The sequence below is a fragment of the Hemiscyllium ocellatum genome, chromosome 1, assembly GCF_020745735.1.
Source record: "Hemiscyllium ocellatum isolate sHemOce1 chromosome 1, sHemOce1.pat.X.cur, whole genome shotgun sequence".
NCBI lineage: Eukaryota > Metazoa > Chordata > Chondrichthyes > Orectolobiformes > Hemiscylliidae > Hemiscyllium > Hemiscyllium ocellatum.
Genome location: NC_083401.1, coordinates 98,121,759 through 98,131,555, shown reverse-complemented (window position 1 = coordinate 98,131,555; position 9,797 = coordinate 98,121,759).

Genomic DNA, 9,797 nt, shown 5'->3' with positions numbered 1-9,797 from the left:
CTGAACCCTTTCAAGTTTCACAACATCTTTCCAATAGGAAGGAGACCAGAATTGCACACAATATTCCAACAGTGGCCTAACCAATGTCCTGTACAACTGCACCATAACCTCCCAACTCATGTACTCAATACTCTGACCAATAAGAGGAAAATATACCAAATGCCTTCTTCACTATCCTATCTACCTGCAACTCCATTTTCAAGGAGCTTTGAACCTGCAATCCAAGGTCTCTTTGTTTAGCAACACTCCCTAGGACCTTACCATTAAGTGTATAAGTCCTGCTAAGATTTGCTTTCCCAAAATCCAGCTTTATCTACTCGTGGGCCGAAGGGCCTGTTTCTATTCTGACTATTCCCAAACCGTGTTGATGTGCCTATTTTCCAATGAGTTTTAATTTTGGTTACTGCTACGTCTTAGGTTTTTGTACATCCTCCAATAAACTCTCACTAAGTGTCACATATCGCCTTTCCTCCCCCCTCACATGAATCAGCTAAGTCATCGACCATCCCTAATACGTACCGACTGACAGTTTAGGTCAGTCCTCTGCTGACTTCAAAGACTCAGTTAGTGCGATGAACTCTGTCGCCTGAATCTCCCACTGATAAGCATCCCTGGCTCAGTAGTCTCCCTCCATCTTCTACTACTATATTCACCCAGAGAGGGAAATTCTCTGCCACAGAAAACAGTTAAGACCAAAGTATTGAATATGTTCAAGAACAGGTTACAAATAATTCTTTGTGTTAAAGGGTCGGGGGAGGGAAAGCGGGTGAGGTCAATTGAGTTGTGGTATCAGCTATGATCACACTGAATGACGGAATTAGCTCGAGGGGCCGAATGGTCAACTCCTGCTACAACTTTTATATGTTCCTATGTTACTGCCCTAATATTTGGGCGGGGGCGGTAGAATTCCTTTCACAATTTTCCAGGATCCATCTACACATAATACTACATGGGCTCCCTCACCTGTCCACTTCTGTGTATATCACAGACAGGCTTTGTGCTTTCAATTTTCTTTAACTCGGCAGAGCTGATAACCCTGTCCCTGACTGTCGAAATTAGTTTTCGGAAGTAAGAGACATTCCCATTGTGCCCTTCTTACATCTGAGACCAATGTCCATATTTAACAGCTGAATGAATGCGTGTGGTGTTTATGTGTTCATTACCATCTCTGCCTGTGTTATATAATGGGATCAGTAACTTTCACCGCCCAAACTGTGCGATCTCGTTAAGCCGCTTTCACAGACTTGCTGCATACTAGAATGGTAGGCTAATAGACACAATGTAGGAGCATATTGAGGTAGATACTGAAATCTGTACTGACAAAAGTGTTTAATATCGCAATGGATCAGACAGAATCTGTGCAGTGCCCTCAGAATTGATGTGAGCATAATTCAAAACTCCTGCAGTATTTGACTAGCCCCAAAATTTGTGACACTTCCCGCAATGTCCTCGGTCGTGGTAACAATAAAATGGTCGTCTCCTTTCTGGGTTCGAGGTTCCTGTCTCCTTTTGATATCAAGTATCCTAAATAAACTACAGATTCTCGTTCTAACTGGGTTTCATTGGAGATAATTTTCAGCCCTGATTTCCCCAGGATCTCAAACAGTTGCAGGTATTCCTGTGCATGGTTCGGCTACACTAGCGGGGACGAAGTAGATATTCCAGACATTGTACCCTCCGGTAATGGAAGGGTCAAAACCTTCTATTTTATGCATCAGGTGGTGACGGAATATATTCTGTGGAATCCCTGTGACACTCTTGTCCAAGTGTATTGGATTTCGCTCAGAGTGAAAGCAAACTGTGGATTGTGAGTACTTCATGGAGTGGAATTATTCAGGACCTGTTGGATATGTCAAGCACTGTGAAGATCCGATGACCTGTGCTTTCCATTCAGAATGGTCTTCCGATTGGGTGTGATCGTGGCGTTAGTGAATTTAAGGCCATTGTCTTTGACTGTAAATCATTGTGCCCCATCCGGGTTCTTCAGGGGCCAATTAGGAGAGTTACTGATAGAAAGCCGACTCTATAGCTGCCCCCTGCCATTTTCACTCGCGATTATCCCAGTTGCCGCTTCGAATACCTCCCGCTTTAATCAGGGGCTGTTTACAGGTGTGTCTACTGGCTGTGGAATCACTCTGGGGGTTCACCCTCAAGTTGGTCACAATCCCATTTCTGTTCGGCTTAAATCATCAGAAGCAGTTTCCATGTTCATGTCAAATTCTCCCTTTATTTTCCAATTTACCTGTGTAGCTTTCACTTCCCCCCTCCATCGACACGCAGTGGTGGGATCACTGAGTCAGGAATGTATCTGTTTCTCTTCTCCCCATGGCATTATATGCTCTTGAAGAAATATAACCGCTCTTGATATCCCTAGAGTTTCCATTCTCAGAAATGTTCCCTCTCCATTTGAATATACCCAAAATTGAACTGGAATTTCAATCCCCTCTATTTCCAATTCTACCCAGTGGCTGTGTTCCACTTCTGTTTTCCCGTTATTATTAATCTCTCCTCCGTGGTTGGAATATTTTAATTTGGCTACCAACAATCAACAATGGCCACCCCTTAACTGACAAACATTCAAGGAGTACTGATTCCCCCCTACCTATATTTGATGCAATTGTTTTATCAAGTCTGCTAAACCCTGTTGAGTTAGAGACAAAAAAATGCAGATGCTGGAATCCAAGGTAGACCATCAGGAGGCTGGAAGAACACAGCAAGCCAGGCAGCATCAGGAGGTGGGGAGGTCAACATTCAGACTTCAGGACTGGGCATGAGTGTAAGGGGAGCTGCAGATAAAGGAGGGGTGGTGGTTTGGGAAGGGTTTTGGGTGGGGGTGGGGGTGGGGGAGGGGGGCGGAGTGGTGAGGTAGGGATAGGTGAACACAGGTAGAGGGTACGACCTGGTTGGTTGATGGGAGGAATGAATGCAGTTGGTAGCTGCAAGGAAGGGTTGATCGGAGGAATGGAAGGGAGGGGGAGGGAGGGACTGGGAAGGGAGTTGGGGGACGGGAAGGGATTTGAAAGTGGAGAACTCAATATTAAGTCCTCTGGGTTGTAAATTGTCCAGACGGAGGATGAGGTGTTGTCCCTCCAATGTGCAGTGTGATTCGCTGTGGCAAAGGAGGGGGCCAAGAATGGTCATATCAGAAAGGGAGTGGAAAAGGGAATTAAAATGGACGGTTACTGGGAGATCAGTTTTTTGGGATGGCAATACTAGTAAGGTGTTTGGGTGGTATTTGGGGTGGTAACGAAATGTGCAATTCACCATGGAGTCATAGAGATGTATAGCATGAAAATAGACCCTTCGGTCCAACTCGTCCATGCCGACCAGATATCCCAACCCATTCTAGTCCCGTTTGTCAGCACCCGGCCGGCCCATATCCTTCCAAACCCTTCTTATTCATATACACATCCAGATGCCTTTTAAATGCTGTAATGGTACCAGCCTCCACCACTTCCTCTGGCAGCTCATTCCATTACACGTACCACCCTCTGTGTGAAAAAGTTGCCCCTTAGATCTCTTTTATATCTTTCCCCTCTCACCCTAAACCTATGCCCTCTAGCTCTGGACTTGCCCAACCCAGGGAAAATACCTTGTCTATTTACCCTATCCATGCCCCTCATGATTTTATAAACCTCTATAAGGTCACCCCTCAGCCTCCGACACTGCAGGAAAAACAGCCCTAGTCTATTCAACCTCTCCCTATAGTTCAAATCCTCCAACCCTGGAAACATCCTTGTAAATATTTTCTGCACCCTTTCAAGTTTCGCAACTTCCTTCCAATGGGTAGGAGACCAGAATTGCACGCAATATTCCAAAAGTGGCCTAACTAATGTCCTGTACAGCCACAACATAACCTCCTAACTCCTCTAGTCAATGCTCTGACCAATAAAGGAAAGCATGCCAAATGCCTTCTGCACTCTCATATCCTCTTGCAACTCTATTTTCAAGGAACTATAAACCTGTACTCCAGTGTCTCTTTGTTCAGCAACACTCCCTAGGATCTTATCATTAAATGTGTGGGTCCTGTTCTGATTTGCTTTTCCCAAATGCAGCATTTGTGATTAGATTAGTTAATTTATAGTATGGAAACAGGCCCTTCGACCCAACAAGTCCACACCGACCCTCCGAAGAGCAACGCACCCAGACCCATTCCCCTACATTTACCCCTTCACCTAACACTACAGGCAATTTAGCATGGCCAATTCGCCTAACCTTGCATTTATCTAAATTAAACTCCAACTGTCACTCCTCAGCCCATTGGCTGATCTGATCAAGGTTCCATTGTACTCTGAGGTAACCTTCCTTGCTGGTTGTTAAACCTCCAATTTTGGTCTCATCTGCAAAGTTACTAATTATACCTCCCATGTCCATATCTAAATCATTTATATAAATAACAAAAAGCAATGGACCCAGCACCAATCCTTGTGGCACACCACTAGTCGCAGGCCTCCAGTGTGAAAAGCAACCCTCTACCACCATCCTTTGTCTTCTACCTTCGAGTCAGTTCTGTATACAAACAGCTAATTTACCCTGTATTCCATGAGACCTAACATTGCTAACCAGTCTCCCATGGAGAACCTTGTTGAACACCTCATTGAAGTCCATTTACATCTCATCTATCACTCTGCCCTTATCATTCCTCTTTGATACTTCTTCAAAAAACTCAATCAAGTCTGTGAGACATGATTTCCCACGCACAAAGCCATGCTGACTATTCCTAATCAGTCCTTGCCTTTCTAAATACATGTAAATCCTGTCCCTCAGGATTCTCTCCAATACCTTGCCCACCACCGATGTCAGGCTCACTGGTCTGTAGTTCCCTGACTTGTCCTTACCACCCTTCTTAAACAGTGGCACCATGTTAGCCAACCTCTAGTTTTCAACACCTCACCTGTGACGATCGATGATACAAATATCGCAGCAGGAGGCTCAGCAATTACTTCCTGATCTTCCCACAGAGTTCTAGGGTTTACCTGATCAGATCCTGGGGAGTTACCACTTTTATGCACCTCCTCCTCTGTGATATGTCACCATCTATTTCCCCACATTCTATATCTTCCACGTCCTTCTCCATAGTAAACACTGATGCAAAATACTCATTTAGTACCTCTTCCATCTCCTGTGATTCTGCACATAGGCTGCCTTGCTGGTCTATGAGGGGTCCTATTCTCTCCCTAGTTACCCTTTTGCCCTAAGTATTTATAAAATTAATATAAATTTATAAAATTCTAATTTGGATTCTCCTTAACCCTATTTGCCATAGCTATCTCATGTCCCCTTTTTGCCCTCCTGATTTCCCTCTTAAGTATACTCCTACTTCCTTTATACTCTTTTAAGGATTCACTCGATCTCTCCTGTCTGATCCTGACATACGCTTCCTTCTGTTTCTTAACCAAAACCTCAATTTCTCTCGTCATCCAGCTTTCCCTACACCTACCAGCCTTTTATTTCGCCCTAACAGGATTATATTGTCTCTGGACACTCTCTCTATTTTGAAGGCTTCCCGCTTTCCAGCTGTCCTTTTACTTGTGAACATCTGCCCCCAATCAGCTTTTGATAGTTCTTGCCTAATACCATCAAAATTAGCCTTCTTCCAATTTAGAATTTCAAATTTTAGATCCGGTCTAAAATTTTCCATCCCTATTTTAAAACTAATAGAATTATGGTTGTTGGCCCCAAAGTACACCCCCGCTGACACCTCAGTCGCCTGTCGTGACTTATTTCCCAAGTGTAGGTCAGGTTTTACACCTTCTCTAGTAGGTACATCCACATACTGAATCAGAAAATTGTCTTGTACACATTAGCAAATTCCTCTCCACCTCAACCCTTAACACTACGGCAGTCCCAATCCATCTTTGGAAAGTTAAAATTCCCTTCTATAACACCCTACTATTCTTACAGATAACTGAAATCTCCTTACAAATTTGTTTCTCAATTTCCCGCTGACTATTAGGGGGTCTATAATACAATCCCCATAAGGTGATCCTTCCTTTCTTATTTCTCCGTTCCACACAAATAACTTCCCTGGATGTATTCTCAGGAATACCTCCCCAAGTACAGCTATAATCCTATCTCTTATCAAAAACGCCACTCCCCCCTCTTCTCTTGCCTCCCTTTCTATCCTTTCAATATTATTTGTCTCCTGGAACATTAAGCTGCCAGTCCTGTCCATCCCTGAGCCACATTTCTGTAATTGCTATGATATCCCAGTCCCATGTTCCTAACCATGCCCTGAGTTCACCTGCCTTCCCTGTTTAGCTTCTTGCATTGAAGAAAATGCAGTTTAATTTATCAATCCTAACTTGTTCTCTGCTTTGTTCCTGCCTGCCCTGACTTTGACTCGCTCCTTTTCCCAACTGTGCCAGTCTCAAACTGATCTCTTTCCTCATTATTTCGCTGGGCCCAAAAATGTGAATCTTTTTCCCCTGCACTAGCTCCTCAGCCACACATTCATCTGCTCTATTCTCCTATTCCTACCCTCACTTACTCGCAGCACTGGGAGTAATCCAGATATTACTACTCTCGAGGATCTCTCTTTTAAATTCCTGCCTAACTCTCTATATTCCCCCTTCAGAATCTCATCCTTTTCCTTTCCTATGTCATTAGTTCCAATGTGTACAATGACCTCCTGCTGGTCCCTCTCCCCTCTGTGAACATGCTGCACCTTCTCTGAGATAGCCTTGATCCTGGCACCAGGGAGGAAACATGCCTTTCTGATTTCTCACTGCTGGCTGCAGAAACATCTGTCTATGCCTCTGACTAGAGAGTTCCTTATCACAATCGTAGCTTGGAACCCAATGTGCCCCTCATTACATTAGAGCCAGTCTCAATACCAGAAACTTGGCTGTTCATGCTATATTTCCCTGAGAATCCATCACCCCCTACATTTTCCAAAACTGCATACTTGTTTGAAAATGGGGATAACCACAGAAAACTCCTGCACCAACTGCCTACCTCTCTTACCTTTCCTGGAGTTAACCCATCTACCTGACCATGTCTGCTGCTTTTCTCCCTTCCTATAAATACTATCCATCACACCCCCTAGCTCTTGTAAGTTCCTTATTGCCTCTAACTGCTGCTCTAACTGATCCATGTGAACTGATAGGATTTGCAACCAAAGACATTTCCAGCAACAGTAACATGGAAACTCTCCCTAAACTTCCAAATCTGACAGGAAGAGCATATCACTCTACTCAAAGCCATCTTTACTCCTTCACAATCTACAGATCCAGAAACTAGCACCACCTTTTTGCTCTAAGAAACAGGTTAACTTAGTATTTATGGTTTCTATTTTTGAAATTTAATTAAGAGATAGATCCCAATAAAACAGATAATCAAGAAAGAACCCACTCTACCCACTACAGACCCATAGCAAGGTTACACTTAAAAACTATGCACTTGTCTGTTCCTGTGCTGTGAGCTCTCCCACACAGGTTCCTCCACAGTCAGCTATGAATTTAGCTGTTTGTTAATTTTTCCTAGGCGCACTCTGATATCCAGAGATGCATGAACTCAAACAGCAAAGGCAGTAACTGTGCAGATTTATTGCTGTGTCAGTTATCAGTGTCGGTTTCTTTCTCTCTCTCCCTTACTGACCACGTGGCTGCTGCCTTTGTCTGTCTTTCTTCTTTTAGATTAGATTAGATTCCCTACTGTGTGGAAACAGGCCCTTCGGCCCAACAAGTCCAAACCGACCCTCCGAAGAGCAACCGCCCAGGGCAATTCCCTGACATTCACCCTTGATTAATATACCTAACACTATGGGCAATTTAGCATGGCCAATTCACCTAAGCTGCACATCTTTGAACTGTGGGAGGAAATCAAAGCACCTGGAGAAAACCCACGCAGACATGGGGAGAATGTGCAAATTCCATACAGACAGTTGCCCAAGGCGGGAATTGAACCCAGGTCCCTGGCTCTGTGAGGCTGCAGTGCTAACCACTGAGCCACCGTGCCACCCCAAAAGTGCCATTGTTTTGATCTTTTTCCCCAAAGTTCCAAAACAATGCAACAGCATGTAAAACATTAATTGCTGTTCCTGGAATTCGAAGAAATCACCTCCATCACCTGAAATGGCTCAAAAAAGGAGCAGCTCTTACAACCACAATGTTTTCCTGTCCTCCATCTTGGATTACCCAGAATCCATAGAAGAGGTGATCATTCATCAAGGTAAAGAAAAGACACTGGGTTTCTTATTAAAAACCAGAATTATTTTGATAGTTGCTGAGACTTCTCTGAAGATCAATGATCTATCTTCTTGTTGAAAAATAAATTCATGGACACAAGTTCAATACAAGAAAGGGTTGCTTGACAAAGAGTACAATCAAGAGCTCCTTGGATGCTGCCTGACCGGCTGTGCTTTTCCAGCACCACACCTTTTGACCAAGACTACAACAGACAAAGCTGCAACTAACTGCAGTTGTCAGGGCAGATCCAAACTCTGCTATGCGTGTGGGTGTTGGTGAAAAAGATATCTAAGGGTTACAAGAGGTTCTTGTCAAAAGGAAAAGTATGTCCTTATTTCTCAAATAAAGCAGTTAAACCTGTCATAATACTGAAGGATACAAGAGTCACTTGAACTGATTTTGCTGGATTTTGATGAGCAAGTAGAGACCTCGTTATGGATGTGCAGCCAAAGAATGGATGGTGTTTCCCTGGATCGTGGCACTGCCCAAATATCTCATGTTTTTTGAGGATAGCCAATGAAATTCCTTCGACAAGGTAAGTAGGAATCTGGAAGGCTCAGGCAAGTATAAGCTCACATCTTTACTGGCCAAGTCTTTCCAGGGACATTGTGCAGTTTTGTGAAATATGCCAAATGTGTCGGACTGTAGGAAAACCACAACCTACATTCAAACCAGCCCTTCTCAAACACCTCTGGGACACCCGGACCAACCAACCCAACCACCCTGTGGCTCAACACTTCAACTCCCCCTCCCACTCCACCAAGGACATGCAGGTCCTTGGACTCCTCCATCGCCAGAACATAACAACACGACGGTTGGAGGAAGAGCACCTCATCTTCCGCCTGGGAACCCTCCAACCACAAGGGATGAACTCAGATTTCTCCAGTTTCCTCATTTCCCCTCCCCCCACCTTGTCTCAGTCAAATTCCTCAAACTCAGCACTGCCTTCCTAGCCTGCAATCTTCTTCCTGACCTCTCTGCGCCCACCCCCACTCCGGCCTATCACCCTCACCTTAACCTCCTTCCACCTATCGCATTTCCAATGCCCCTCCCCCAAGTCCCTCCTCCCTACCTTTTATCTTAGCCTGCTGGACATAATTTCCTCAATCTTGAAGAAGGGCTCATGCCCGGAACGTCGATTCTCCTGCTCCTTGGATGCTGCCTGACCTGCTGTGCCTTTCCAGCAACACATTTTCAGCACTTCTCATTCCCATACCAATTTTTGAGGAATCAGTTCATCAGGGGTTTATGGATTTATTGGGATATGTTTTTATTTTGTTGATTTCAAGTAGACTCATGATCACATTTGCAAATTTAGGCAGTCAACAATTTCTTGAGATTTTCAGATAGTTTATTAAGTTTATGAAGAAGCAACAGTTTAGACATGATACATTCTTTATATAACCATGACCACTGGGGATATTTCATTTATGCCAGAGGACAAACAGGTTGTTTGCCTGGAATGTTTCAGTCTTGTTAAATTGATGGGGCCAGCATCCTGCTGTCTAGCTGAGGTATTCGGGAGCACTTTCCTTGGTCTTCCTCTTCTTCTTCTGTCCATCTTCCATCTGCCTGGTTAAGACTGTTGTGTAGGGACCTTTGAATGAG